This window comes from Callithrix jacchus, chromosome 11 (genome assembly GCF_049354715.1).
Source record: "Callithrix jacchus isolate 240 chromosome 11, calJac240_pri, whole genome shotgun sequence".
In the NCBI taxonomy this organism is placed as follows: Eukaryota; Metazoa; Chordata; class Mammalia; order Primates; family Cebidae; genus Callithrix; species Callithrix jacchus.
In genome coordinates this window covers 83,613,272-83,627,838 of record NC_133512.1, presented here as the reverse complement: position 1 = coordinate 83,627,838, position 14,567 = coordinate 83,613,272, and the positions used below count along the sequence as shown (strand labels likewise).

The 14,567-nt window shown below is 36.3% G+C and overlaps 1 long non-coding RNA gene across 2 annotated transcripts in view; it reads right to left on the bottom strand.

Moving 5' to 3' along the window:
• Nucleotides 1–14,567, bottom strand: part of LOC144578279 (uncharacterized) — a 480,728-nt gene that overhangs the window by 341,434 nt on the left and 124,727 nt on the right. For both annotated transcript variants that reach the window (XR_013523753.1, XR_013523752.1), the window contains exon 3: nucleotides 10,978–11,046. This is a non-coding gene — a long non-coding RNA (uncharacterized LOC144578279). The remainder of the gene's footprint in view (nucleotides 1–10,977; nucleotides 11,047–14,567) is intronic.

The following is a 14,567-nucleotide window of genomic DNA, read 5'->3' as shown; positions in this document are numbered from 1 at the left end:
GATGAAGCTGGAAACCAGCATTCTCAGCAAACTAACATAGGAACAGAAAACCAAACACCACATGTTCTTTCTCATAAGTGGAAGTTGAATAATGAGAGCACATGGACACAGAGAGGGGAACGTCATGCACCAGGGCCTGTCATGGGGTGGGGGAGTAGGGAAGGGATAGCATTAGGAGAAATACTTAATGTAGACGCTGGGTTGATGGGTGCAGCAAACCACCATGGCATGAGTATACCCATGTAACAAACCTGCACGCTCTGCACATGTATCCCAGAACATAAAATATAATAAATAATAATAATGATAACAAAATGGTCAAAGTAAATATTAGACCTAAAATGTCATGACCTTTGAAACTATTGCTACAATTACAATAGAGGGTGATATGAAAATATTTTTTTCATTTTCATTTTTTTAATGACCTCTAATTTTGTTGTCTTCACAGTTATTTGAAAGGTGCCCCTTACATGCATTTAGTAAAACAGGTTATTAAGCCCGAGCACAATGAACCTAGCATACTCTGCCTCTCACGTCTCACATACTCACCTTTATGTTTGAGCTAACTTTCCACTACCGCCTTTGTCCACAATATATGTAGTGCTCCTGGAACTTTCAAAATATCACAGATTTTACTCACATATGTATTTGTAAAAATTGTTTAATTCCTGCTTCTCTGCATTAGATTCTAAAGTTCACCAACGTGGGTGAAGGGAAAATGTCTTTTTTGTTCACCACTGTATGCCCTGTGCAAATAGGTATTCCACAAATATTTGTGGAAAAACATGAATAAACAAGACTTTAAGGCAGCAGGACTAAATAGAAAACCATATTTACTCTAAGTTGCTTGACTAGTTCTAATAAGAAAAGGGAATATAATTTATATCTGTTTTATAATATTCTGTATACATCTACTTTTTCTTAAATCTCCCACCATCTGCAGGCCTTCAATTTCCACAGGAAATATTGGAGTCAATATCAGGGCTTCAAAAAGAACACTTTGGCACAATAATCACTCCATCAGTAGGATCCAAGGATCCCACTCAAGCAGCCAATTTCATGCTTTTCACACAACTCCAGAATGTTGCAATCCTCCATTAGAGGACCAAAGTGGAAGAATAAATCACTTTTCCCAGATTTTAGCACCTAACTATACAAAAACAGATAGGCTGCCCACTAATTCCAGAGAAAACACAAAGATGGTATTCACCAACAGTTAAAGCCATGAAAAACAAGCTTTTACTCCACTATTTTGGAACATCAATTAACAGGTTCACTTAAATAATCACTTAACAGGTTCTTACAATTCTTGTCTGGATAGGTTTTGGACTTGTAAAATGCCTTTCACTGTGATTGAAATGAATCATCCATTTCTTATGGAACCATTCTACACTTGAGATTGCATACAATAGTGAATTGCAAAAATTAATTTCCCCTGAAAAGGGAAATTTAGTATGTACATACATGTGTACACATATACACACACACACACATACACACATACACATCCCTTTGTTTTCTATCCAATGAAATTTGGAAACTTAGGAAAACATGTTTCTGCATCACAGTTCTGTTATAAACCTTCCTATGCAAGATGAAAACCACTTTTCCCTGGTTTATCCCTGAGGAGAAAAGCAAACGTTTAAGGGACATATCTGCTCTAGAGTAAGCAGTCTAAATGTAATGGGGGCATACAGGAGCTTTGTAATTTAAGCCATACCAATCTATGGTGATGACAGTGGGAGTGAGGAGTAGGGAAACAGAACGATCTAATAAGTAAAATAAAACAGTAGTAACCAAAGATCTATAACAACATTTGCCTTCAAATAATGAACAAGTTAGCTGAAATTATAGATGAGTCATATTTGACAAGGCATTTGTAGGATTCTCTATGACAGCTTAAAATATCATTTGTAATGTATACTCCATTTAATTGTCAAAAGATTTAGGGCAGCTTACAATAAAAGGAGATCATAAGTAAACAGGTAATTAAATATGAAAATAGAGATCACAACCATAAAATGGAAAGATATTTGCAGGACAGTGGTTTAAAAATAAGATAATTACTAAAAATTGAACACTGAATTTGATTCTGAGTGTCCTCACAGACAATGCAAAAATGAAAACTTAAAGGTTGTTTAGCCCTTCTTGATTAAAAATCTTATGTCAATTGCATTAGGGGAAGAAAATCATCTTTTTTTTCTCATCCTAAGTTCCATGAGAAATTTTCTACATGCCTTCTTATACAATTGGGAGATTAGATAATAACATAATGAGCTCTTTCAAAGTGATTCGGAAAAAATGTAAAAATGTTTTTCATTAACTATTTTTTATTTCACCCTGTTATAAATTGGATATTAAAGCATAATTCATTGAAAGTATTTCTCAGGGTAGCTAAATTAATACCATCCAAATATTTACTCTGGAGTCATCCAAGTCACTGCAAGGGACAGAACTGATAGACCATAGAAAACTGTCATTCAAACTGCTTTAAGCCAGAGAAAACTCTTCCAGATTACTGAGAAACTAGACATGTAAAACATAAAAGTATAGCTGCTCTGACTGAAGATGGGACAGGGGAAGTCTAAGAAACTACCTTTCAGTTCCCCTGTTTACTCCTCCACCCCTGTCTCTGGTCAGCTCAGAGAATCTAGTAGGCCTCAGACTGGAATATAGATGCACTGTGTATTACAAAAGAGAAACTCACATTCATGGGTACATATAATAAGGGAGCAGGGCATTCCCCTGAAAGTTATTACTAACAGGCTGCCAAACAAAAGTATGTTTCTGGAGTGCCCTACATAAAACAAAATAAATCAGTATCAAAGCAATTTCCATATGAGTACTCATGAGTTTAAGAGAGAGTTTTTAAAAATAAAATATACAGGCTTTTCCCCTAGATTTATAAAACATTGGTAATTATTGCTAAAAAATTGGAAGATTCAGAGACCACAAAAATTAAAATGATAAAAAACCCTATTTCTCAAAGAAAAACAATAACATTTGATTATATTTTCTTTTTTGTATGCACCCATACATACTCTGAAAAAGAGATTAGGATGAATGCACTTCCTGGAAACCTGTTATTTTTACATATCATAAATATTTTCTACTTTATTAAGTGTTCTTCCAAACTATCATTTTTCATGTCCTCATGAATACTCTGTACAGTTGAAACAACCTTGCCAATATCCAACATCTGGCCACATAGTTTATCTATACAGTTTCTGTATCACCAACTGTGCTAAAATGAACATTCTAGGAGATACATCTTTGCTTTCTTTCCTAACAACTTTGTAGAAACTCATTTTTGAATCAAACAGCAAGCCATGTTTAAATACTTTGATGCCATAATCAGTTTTCACTCAAAACAAAACAAAAAAAGAAAGTCGTAGAAATGTACAACTGCAGCAGGTTTGCATCCTTAGACAGCAAATTCTTAAATGGAAGTTAATGTACTAGATGTTTACTAAAGAGAGCTTTTAGAATCAACTTCTGTGGAAGGAAGGATTAAGCAGAAGCAAGAAGCCAACAACAAAAGCTCAACAGTAACTCTCAGCTGACTCCATGGGGAGCTCTGAAACTCTGACAATTCTTCAGAATTGTCCTGAATTGGGCTGAAATGACTAGGGATTTATATATCCCCATTTCTTCCACTGAGGCAATCCCTGAATCCCTGCAGGTAAGACAGTTCTAGCAGCTAGCTCAACAAGTGCCCCACTGAATGAGAACATGGGCCACACCTCACAATGTCCCCACACTAATATCCCCAGCACTGTATGAGCAGGTCTGGTTACCCTCACTTTGATATCTTTTGGTATCATTAATTATTTCATTCCCATCACAGGAAAGGTCAATAAGAGTGTCTTGCCGATTGGCAATTTGGTGTTTTTGTAAATAAGTTATTTATTCTTGATTTTGCCCGTTTTACTATTACAGTGATTTGCTGGGTGGCTGGTGGAGGTTGATTTAAAAAAAAAAAAAAAAAAAAAAAATTTTACATGCTAAAAATATTAACCTCTTGAAAACAATGAAAATTTACTCAGCCTATATTTATATCCAAAGTTATTACAATATTTAATGGCAAAACGTACAGTAATATTGAAAAAAATTCATGCATGGGAATTATCTTTGTGGGAAATGGTCATTTCTTATTTTTTGTCCCTTATGTATTACTGTCTTTGTGTATTTCTTATAGATTTATATGGCCATAGAAATACCTTTTGTTTAAAATATTAATATTTTGTTTTATTTGTTGTAATTATTCTCTTTATTTTATTTTTTTAATGCATTTTAGGTTTTGGGGTACATGTGAACAACATGCAAGATAGTTGCATGGGTACACACGTGGCAGTGTGATTTGCTGCCTTCCTCCCCATCACCTATATCTGGCATTTCTCCCCATGCTATCTCTCCCAAACCCCACCCCCATTGTCCCTCCCCTATTCCCCCCAACAGACCCCAGTGTGTAGTGCTCCCCTCCCTGTGTCCATGTGTTCTCATTGTTCAACACCCATCTATGAGTGAGAACATGCGGTATTTCATTTTCTGTTCTTGTGTCAGTTTACTGAGAATGATGGTCTCCAGGTTCATCCATGTCCCTACAAAGGACAAAAACTCATTGTTTTAGATGGCTGCATAATTTCCATGGTGAATATGTGCCACATTTTTCCTGTCTAGTCTATCATCGATGAGCATTTGGGTTGGTTCCAGGTCTTTGCCATTGTAAACAGTGCTGCAACGAACATTCGTGTGCATGTGTCCTTATAGTAGAACAATTTATAATCCTCTAGATATATACCCAGTAATGGGATTGCTGGGTCAAATGGAATTTCTATTTCTAGGTCCTTGAGGAATTGCCACACTGTCTTCCACAATGGTTGAACTAATTTACACTCCCACCAACAGTGTAAAAGTGTTCCTATTTCTCCACATCCTCTCCAGCATCTGTTGTCTCCAGATTTTTTTAATGATCACCATTCTAACTGGCGTGAGATGGTATCTCAATGTGGTTTTGATTTGCATCTCTCTAATGACCAGTGATGATGAGCATTTTTTCATATGTTTGTTGGCGTCATGTATGTGTTCTTTTGTAAAGTGACTGTTCATATCCTTTGCCTACTTTTGAATGGGCTTGTTTGTTTTGTTCTTGTAAATCTGTTTGAGTTCTTTGTAAATTCTGGATATCAGCCCTTTGTCAGATGGGTAAACTGCAAAAATTTTTTCCCATTCTATTGGTTGCTGATTCACTCTAATGACTGTTTCTTTTGCCATGCAGAAGCTTTGGAGTTTCATTAGGTCCCATTTGTCTATTTTGTCTTTTGTTGCCAATGCTTCTGGTGTTTTGGTCATGAATCCTTGCCTACTTCTATGTTCTGAATGGTTTTGCCTAGATTTTCCTCTAGGGTTTTTCTGGTGTTAGGTCTTACGTTTAAGTCTTTAATCCATCTGGAATTAATTGTAGTGTAAGGTGTCAGGAAGGAGTCCAGTTTCTGCTTTCTGCATATAGCTAGCCAGTTTTCCCAACACCATTTATTAAACAAGGAATCCTTTACCCATTGCTTGTTTTTGTCAGGATTGTCAAAGATTAGATGATTGTAGATATGCTGTGTTGCCTCTGAGGCCTCTGTTCTTTTCCATTGGTCTATATCTCTGTTTTGGTAGCAGTGCCATGCTGTTTTGATTACTGTAGCCTTGTAGTATAGTTTGAAGTCCGGTAGTGTGATGCCTCCTGCTGTGTTCTTTTTGCTTAGAATTGACTTGGCTATGTGGGCTGTCTTTTGGTTCCACATGAAGTTTAAGGTGATTTTTTTCCAGTCTGTGAAGAAGGTCATTGGTAGTTTGATGGGGATAGCATTGAATCTATAAATTACTTTGGGCAGTATGGCCATTTTCACAATATTGATTCTTCCTAACCATAAACATGGAATGTTTCTCCATCTGTTGTGTCCTCTCTTATTTCGTTGAGCAGTGGTTTGTAGTTCTCCTTGAAGAGGTTCTTTACAATTCTTGTTAGTTGTATTCCTAGGTATTTTATTCTCTTTGTACCAATTGTGAATGGTAGTTCATTCTTGATTTGGCTCTCTTTAAGTCTGTTATTGGTGTATAGGAATGCTTGTGATTTTTGCTCATTGATTTTGTATCCTGAGACTTTGCTGAAATTGTTTATCAGTTTCAGGAGATTTTGGGCTGAGATGATGGGATCCTCTAGATATATAATCATGTCATCTGCAAATAGAGACAATTTGGCTTTCTCCTTTCCTATTTGAATACTCTTTATTTCTTTTTCTTGCCTGATTGCTCTGGCTGGAACTTCCAGTACTATATTGAGTATGATTGGTGAGAGAGGGCATCCTTGTCTAGTGCCAGATTTCAAAGGGAATGCTTCCAGTTTTTGCCCATTCAATATGATATTGGCTGTTGGTTTGTCATAAGTAACTTTTATTATTTTGAGATACGTTCCATCAATACCTAGGTTATTGAGGGTTTTTAGCGTAAAGGACTCTTGAATTTTGTCAAAGGCCTTCTCTGCATCAATTGGGATAATCATGTGGTTTTTGTCTTTGGTTCTGTTTATACGGTGAATTACGTTTATAGACTTGCACACGGTGAACCAGCCCTGGATCCCCGGGATGAAGCCTACTTGATCATGGTGGATAAGCTTTTTTATCTGCTGTTGCAGTCAGCTTGCCAGTATTTTATCGAAGATTTTTGCATCTATATTCATCTTGAATATTGTCCTGAAGTTTTCTTTTCTTGTTGAGTCTCTGCCGGTTTTTGGTATCAGGATGATGTTGGTCTCATAAAATGATTTGGGAAGGATTCCCTCTTTTTGGATTATTTGGAATAGTTTCAGAAGGAATGGTACCAGCTCTTCTTTGTGTGTCTGGTAGAATTCAGCTGTGAACCCATCTGGACCTGGGCTTTTTGTGTGTGGTAGGCTCTTAATTGCTGCCTCAACTTCAGATCTTATTGGTCTGTTCAGGTTTTCAGCTTCTTCCTGGTTTAAGCTTGGGAGGAGGCAAGTGTCCAGGAATTTATCCATTTCTTCCAGGTTTGCTAGTTTATGTGCATAGAGTTGTTTGTAATAATCTCTGATGATAGTTTGACTTTCTGGAATATCTGATGATATCCCCTTTATCATTTTTTATTGCATCTATTTGGTTATTCTCTCTTTTCTGTTTCATTAATCTGGCCAATGGTCTATTTTGTTGATCTTTTTGAAAAACCAGCTCTTGGATTTATTGATTTTTTGAAAGGTTTTTTTGTGTCTCTATCTCCTTCAGTTCTGCTCTGATCTTAGTTATTTCTTGTCTTCTGCTAGGTTTTGAGTTTTTTTGTTCTTGCTTCTCTGGCTATTTCAATTTTGATGATAGGGTGTCAATTTTGAATCTCTCCTTGCTTCTCATGTGGGCACTTATTGCTATATGTTTTCCTCTAGAGACTGATTTAAATGTGTCCCAGAGATTCTGGTATGTTGTGTCTTCATTCTCTTTGGTTTCAAAGAACATCTTTATTTCTGCCTTCATATCATTGTTTATCCAGTCAATATTCAAGAGCCAGTTATTCAGTTTCCATGAAGCTGTGCGGTTCTGAGTTAGTTTCTGAATTCTGAGTTCTAACTTGATTGCACTGTGGTCTGAGAGACGGTCTCTTATGATTTCCATTCTTTTGAGTTTGCTGAAGAGTGATTTACTTCCAATTACGTGGTCAGTTTTAGAGTAGGTGTGATGTGGTGCTGAGAAGAATGTATATTCTGTGGATTTTGGATGGAGAGTTCTGTAAATGTCTATTAGGTTTGCTTGTTCCAGGTCTGAATTCAAGTCCTGGATATCCTTGTTAATTTTCTGTCTGGTTGATCTGTCTAATATTGAAAGTGGAGTGTTAAAGTCTCCCACTATTATTGTGTGGGAGTCTAAGTCTCTTTGTAAGTCATTAAGAATTTGCCTTATATATCTGTGTGCTCCTGCATTCGGTGCGTATATATTTAGGATCATTAGCTCTTCTTGTTTTATCGATCCATTTACCATTATGCAATGTCCTTTTTTGTCTCTTTTGACTTTGTTGTTTAAAGTCTATTTTATCAGAGATGAGAATTGCAACTACTGCTTTTTATTGTTCTCCATTTGCTTGGTAAATCTTCCTCCATCCCTTTATTTTGAGACTTTGTGAATCCTTGCCTGTGAGATGGGTTTCCTGGATACAGCACACTGATGGGTTTTGGCTTTTTATCTGATTTGCCAGTCTGTGTCTTTTGATTGGTGCATTTAGCCCAATTACATTTAGGGTTAATATTGTTATGTGTGAATTTGATACTACCATTTTGATGCTAGCTGGCTGTTTTGCCCATTAGTTGATACAAATTCTTCATTTTGTTTATGCTCTTTACCATTTGGTATGTTTTTGGAGTGGCTGGTACTGGTTGTTCCTTTCTATGTGTAGTGCCTCTCTCAGGAGCTCTTGTAAAGCAGGCCTGGTGGTGACAAAATCTCTGAGTACTTGCTTGTTTGCAAAGGATTTTATTTTTACTTCACTTATGAAGCTCAGTTTGGCTGGATATGAAATTCTGGGTTGAAAGTTCTTTTCTTTAAGGATGTTGAATGTCGACCCCACTGTCTTCTGGCTTGTAGCGTTTCTGCTGAGAAATCTGCTGTGAGTACGATGGGCTTCCCTTTGTAGGTAACCTGACCTTTCTCTCTGGCTCCCCTTAGCATCTTCTCCTTCATTTCAACCCTGGTGAATCTGATGATTATGTGCCTTTGGGTTGCTCTTCTTGAGGAATATCTTTGTGGTGTCCTCTGTATTTCCTGGACTTAAACATTGGCCTGTCTTGCTAGGTTGGGGAAGTTTTCCTGGATAATATCCCGAAGAGTATTTTCCAGCTTGGATTCATTCTCTTCGTCACATTCAGGTACACCCATCAAAGGTAGATTAGGTCTTTTCACATAGTCCCATATTTCTTGGAGACTTTGTTCATTCCTTTTTACATTTTTTTCTCTAATCTTGCCTTCTCATTTTATTTCATTGAGTTGATCCTCGACCTCTGATATCCTTTCTTCTGCTTGGTCAATTCAGCTGTTGAAATTTGTGCATGCTTCACAAAGTTCTTGTGTTTTTCAGCTCCATCAATTCACTCATATTCCTCTCTAAGTTGTCCATTCTTGTTAGCATTTCGTCAAATCTTTTTTCAAGGTTCTCAGTTTATTTGCATTGGGTTAGAACATGTTCTTTTAACTCACAGAAGTTTCTCATTACCCACCTTCTGAAGTCTGATTCTGTCATTTCATCATACTCATTCTCCATCCAGCTTTGTTCCCTTGCTGGTGAGGAGTTGTGATTCCTTGTAGGAGGAGAGGTGTTCTGGTTTCGGGTGTTTTCCTCCTTTTTGCACTGGTTTCTTCCCATCTTTGTGGATTTATCCACCTGTCATCTGTGTAGTTGCTGATTTTCAGATTGGGTCTCTGAGCGGATGTCCAGTTGATGATGAAGTTATTTCTGTTTCTTATTTTTCCTTCTAACAGTCTGGCTCCTCTGCTGTAGGACTGCTGAGGTCCACTCCAGGCTCTGCTTGCCTGTTCATCACCTGGTGCAGCCTCTGCACTTTCACTGGGAGCTGCAATCCTGAGTTGCTCCTAAACCGCCATCTTGAATCCTCTCCATCTGTAATTATTTTCTTATGTTAATGTTTGTCTTGGGATTTTTATTATATCCTTTTTATCATTTATAAAGTTTCATTTATTAGTGAACTATCATCTATCCAACTTGTATTTATTAATTTATTCTCGTTCAATTGCCTTTAAGCTTAGAAAGTTTACATAGCCCAATCAGTAAATCTTACAGAAATGTTTGCTTTTGGTGGTGGTGAAGGTGATGGTAGTAGTAATTTTTGGTTTAACTTTTTTCACTACATTCAACTGATTGAATCCTCCTAAATTTTATCTTGTTTCTGCTATGAAGCATCACAATTAATTGTTTTCCCAGTTGTCTCAAATCATATATTAAATAACCAGAGAAGTATTTCTAAAGAATAACAAAAAGTGTACCAGCATACAGTATAATAAAATCACAGTGCTTAGTAACCACTGAATGGTAATGAAAGAAATAGCATGAGATTTCATATCCTAGAGCAAAATTTGCCTATTTCATGTGCCTCAGAACATCAATCTTCTGAGCTAATTCCTAAAATAAGGGTATTAGTTGTGTAAGTTTCGGGTACCTTACTATATCCCCTCCCACATTAAAGAAGAGTGGGGCACATTTGTATCAAAAACCTGAAAATTCTTACTGCAATTAGTTTAACTCTACTAACTTAGTATTTCCCAAAGCATTTTTTTTAATTGTACTTTAGGTTCTGGGGTACATGTGCAGATCATGCAGGATTGTTGCATAGGTACATACATGACAATGTGGTTTGCTGCCTCCATCCCCCATCACCTATATCTGGCATTTCTCCCCATGTTATCCCTCCCCACCCTCCCCACCTCCTCCCTTTATAGAACCTGACCATGCTGGCTCCTTAATCTATGACTTCCGAGGCTCCAGAATTGTTTAACCCACCCAGTTTATGGCACTTTGTTATAGCAGTCATAAGTGACAAACACCAGAAACAAAGGCATTGGTGCAACATGGAACACACATGAGATCATAAAGGTAATGTTTTCAAGATGTATTCAGAACAGTTCTCCACCTTCTGTAACATGGTTTCAACATGGATTATTGTGTTAGGATTCCATTTGTATCTGCATCATGTTATACCAAATAAGTAGCTGTTTACATGTAAAATCATACCTAATGTTATAATATGGTAACTATTTTTTAAAATCTTTGCAGTTTTAACTCCATAATATACAGGATTCAAAATAAGTGCATATAATTCATGTCACTTAACACAATACTGTATTAGTCCATTCTCACATTGCTATGAAGAAATACTTTAGAATGAGTAACTTACAAAGGAAAGAGGTTTAATTGACTCACAGTTCTGCAGAGTTGGGGAGGCCTCAGGACACTCACAAACATGGTGGAAGGGGAAGCAAACATGTCCTTCTTCACATGGCAGCGGACAAGAAAAGCGAAGAGCAAAGGGGGAAAAAAGCCCATTATAAAACCATCCGATCTCATGAGAACTCTGATGCTATCATGAGAATAGCATGGGGGAAAAACGTCCCTGATCTAATAACCTCCTACGAGGTCCCTCCCACAACACATGGGAATTACAATTCAGATGACAATTCAAAATGAGATTTGGGTGGAGACACAGAGCCAGACTATAGCAAATGCTAATGTGTGTATTTCTATAACTGGTAAAAAATGCTTTACCTACTCAGAAAAAGAGACTTTTTTAAACTCCAGCTAACACCATTCAGTTACTCTAATTAAGATAAATGAAACATAAGAAACAAATGGCAAAGTGAGATAATACCTAAAATTAATAATTCAAGGTGATTTTTCTTCCAGATACATTAGATAGGAATTTGCATTTACATATTTTTCCAGTTGTTATTTTCATCTTTCTTAAGTTGATAGGGTCACCTGTACTATCTCTGATAATAATACACTATGTCTTTAATGTATTCTAATATAAATATTTGAACTAGTAAAAATGTCACCAAAAGACCAGAATCTGTCTTATGAATAACATGGCTTCAGATGACTTCATTCTCTAAAAATAACCACACACAACATAATTTGTTGCAATAAAAATTTATATACATTGTTCCACAAATATATCATGCAGGAATCTAGAATGTTGACTACGCCTTCTTAATATAAATGAAGGCTCAGTGAGTAATTTCTAGGCAGCATTTTTTAGGTCAAACTGAAAATGGTACTAGCAGGAAGATGTTAGAAGCATTCAAGTTAAAAAGCATTCAAGTTTTTTTAAAAGTGCATATTTTGAATGGGGCATTATTCTCAGTGAATTAATTCAAATGTGCTTGCTTTGACTATATAATTATGATTTTTCTACTAGAACCTCAATATAATATTATCTGCTGTCACATGTCAGCACATCTTAGTGGCTCTTCATTCAAAATATATATAGAATTTAACTATTGCTCACCCCTTCCTCTACTACCACCTTAGAAGCCACAAAAATCTCTCTCTGACTTAGGATATTGTGATAACATACTAAATGATTTCCCTGTTTGCACTCTTGCCATCTCTACAGTATATTCTCCACACAGTAGCACAAGTGTCTTTGGAAAATGTAAATTGTATCACTCTTCTGCTCCAAACCCTCACTTAGAATAAATACAAAGCCTACAGGATTGGTGTCCCTCCCCACTCTACACGTACCACCTCCTGGGCTTCATTCCCCTACCACACTCTCCCTAGGTTCCTAGGTTTCAGCATCATCGACTTCTTTGCTGTTCCTCTAACACACCAAGTACTTGTTCTCTAAAGTGCTTTGTCTTTGCATATAATGCTTTTTCTCCAGATATAGCTAAATCTTTATACTTCCTACATTTCTGTGCAAACCAAGGTTCAAATCCCAGCACCACCTGCCATCAGTTCTGTGGCTGCTATGGTTACCTATTCTTTCTTCTTCCTCAATCTCTTCTACAGAAATAATACCACATACTCAGGCCTTTGCCCTCTTTGCTGAATAACCACTATCCTGAGACTTCTGCTTAGGTCTGCCTCATTTCATGTAGAGTCTCTGCTTACAGCTTATACTGTCTTTTTAGCAGAAATCTTCCCTGATCACCCCATATAAAACACCCTCCACCCCTCTGTCCTCCATCTCCCTTTAACCTGTTTTATTTTTCCACAGCACTTTTTACTACCTAATATATACTCATTTGTTCACATCTATCTTCTTCCACTAAAACAAAAATTTCTTCCATTTTTAATTTTTCTTATTTTTTTTAATAGACAAGGTCTTGCTTTGTCACCCAGGCTGAAATGCGGTGGCTCAATCATAGCTCACTGCAACCTTAAACTCCAGGCCATGTGATCCTCCCACCACTTCAGCCTCCTGAGAACTATAGGCACAAACCACCATGCCCAGCAATTTTTTTTCCTTTTTCCTTTGGGAGAGATGAAGTCTCATTGCACTGCCCAGGCAGGTCTCAAATTTGTGGCCTCAAGCAATCCTCCCACTTTAGCCTCCCCAAAAAGCTTCTTTTTGATAGAGACTTATGACTACTTTGTTCATTGCTATACCCCACCATCTAGAATTGTGGCATATATCTGGCAAATACTCAGAGTTTATCAAATAACATATTTGTTGAATAAATCAAAGAAGAAATTAGTATGCATTTTACTTAATAAGGTGAATTCATTTTTGAAAGTTAGTAAGAGAGAATATTACTTAAATAGTACATGGATTTCAATTAACCCAAGGCTTGCCTGTATCACACAATATATATCTGGAGAATAGTAGCCTTCAGTTCAGCATGATTAACACCATGTAGAATCGCAAGTTAAGCTAGGGAGGTAACAAAATAAACAACAATCTAGATAATTCTGGCCTTCAGAGTAATTACGGAGTACATCAAATTATACACTTTAATAATCTACAATAACGAAATTATCTAACAACCTTTTGAAACCTCTGCTCCCTGTGCATGTGTGAAGAGTTGGGGCATTAAATCCAAACTGAAAAATATCAGATCTGATTATCAAAGTGCAGATCCACATTTGTTAGCTCAAGGAACTCTGTTAGCAGAGTTCCCATGCTAATACCAGTTTAATTTACTCTCAATAGTACACACTGTCTTCCATTAAAAACTTCCTAAGAGGTTGCATGACTATAGTAACAGATTCATTTTAATGAACTCTTTTGCATATTTAAAATGATCCTATGACATATGTTTGCAACAAAGAGCCAAATGAAATTTATTCAACTCCAATATTATTTGCAAATTTTTATGTTGGAGATTCTATTTTATATTAGAAATATTTCCTTCTTTGAGTTAGAAGATAAAATCTAGGACCTCCCTTTGGAGACTATTTCCTTGGCTAAAACAATATGTATTCCCTAGCTTCTTTTTCTAGCAGCTAATCTATAAAGCTCAAATTAAATAGTGTAAAAAGGGCCAACTTTATTAGATTGTTAAAATAGATAACTTCAAAAATAGATTTTCTGGGGAAATGCTAAAGAACTCCTTTAATATTTAAAATAGACACCTTGTCAATTAGCCAAATCTATTACATAGCACAAATTAAATTTTTGCACCTTGCTTTTTCTATCTATCTAAAATGTTTATAATACATTGCAAGATTCTGAACAGGAGTAGCTTGGGATTGGGTATTTTACAAAAGACTTAATTTGTAAAGAAAATATAAGAAAAAACAATTTTTGTATTCACATAAAATGGTGCAGATGGTTACTAGTTGTAATTCTGTTATATTAAGATACACACTATGTTTTCTAACTGCCATGTCTGTGTATAATGTTGGCTTTTACAATGTGAGTTCATCATCAAACAAATCACTTTCATGCTGAAGATGGTGTAGAGAAAATAAACCAAGTCCAAATTCAATAAAGCTTTATTTCATTCTTTCCCTCCAGGAATATCAGAATTCATTTAACTATCCATTTGTTCTAATGAAATTTTCTG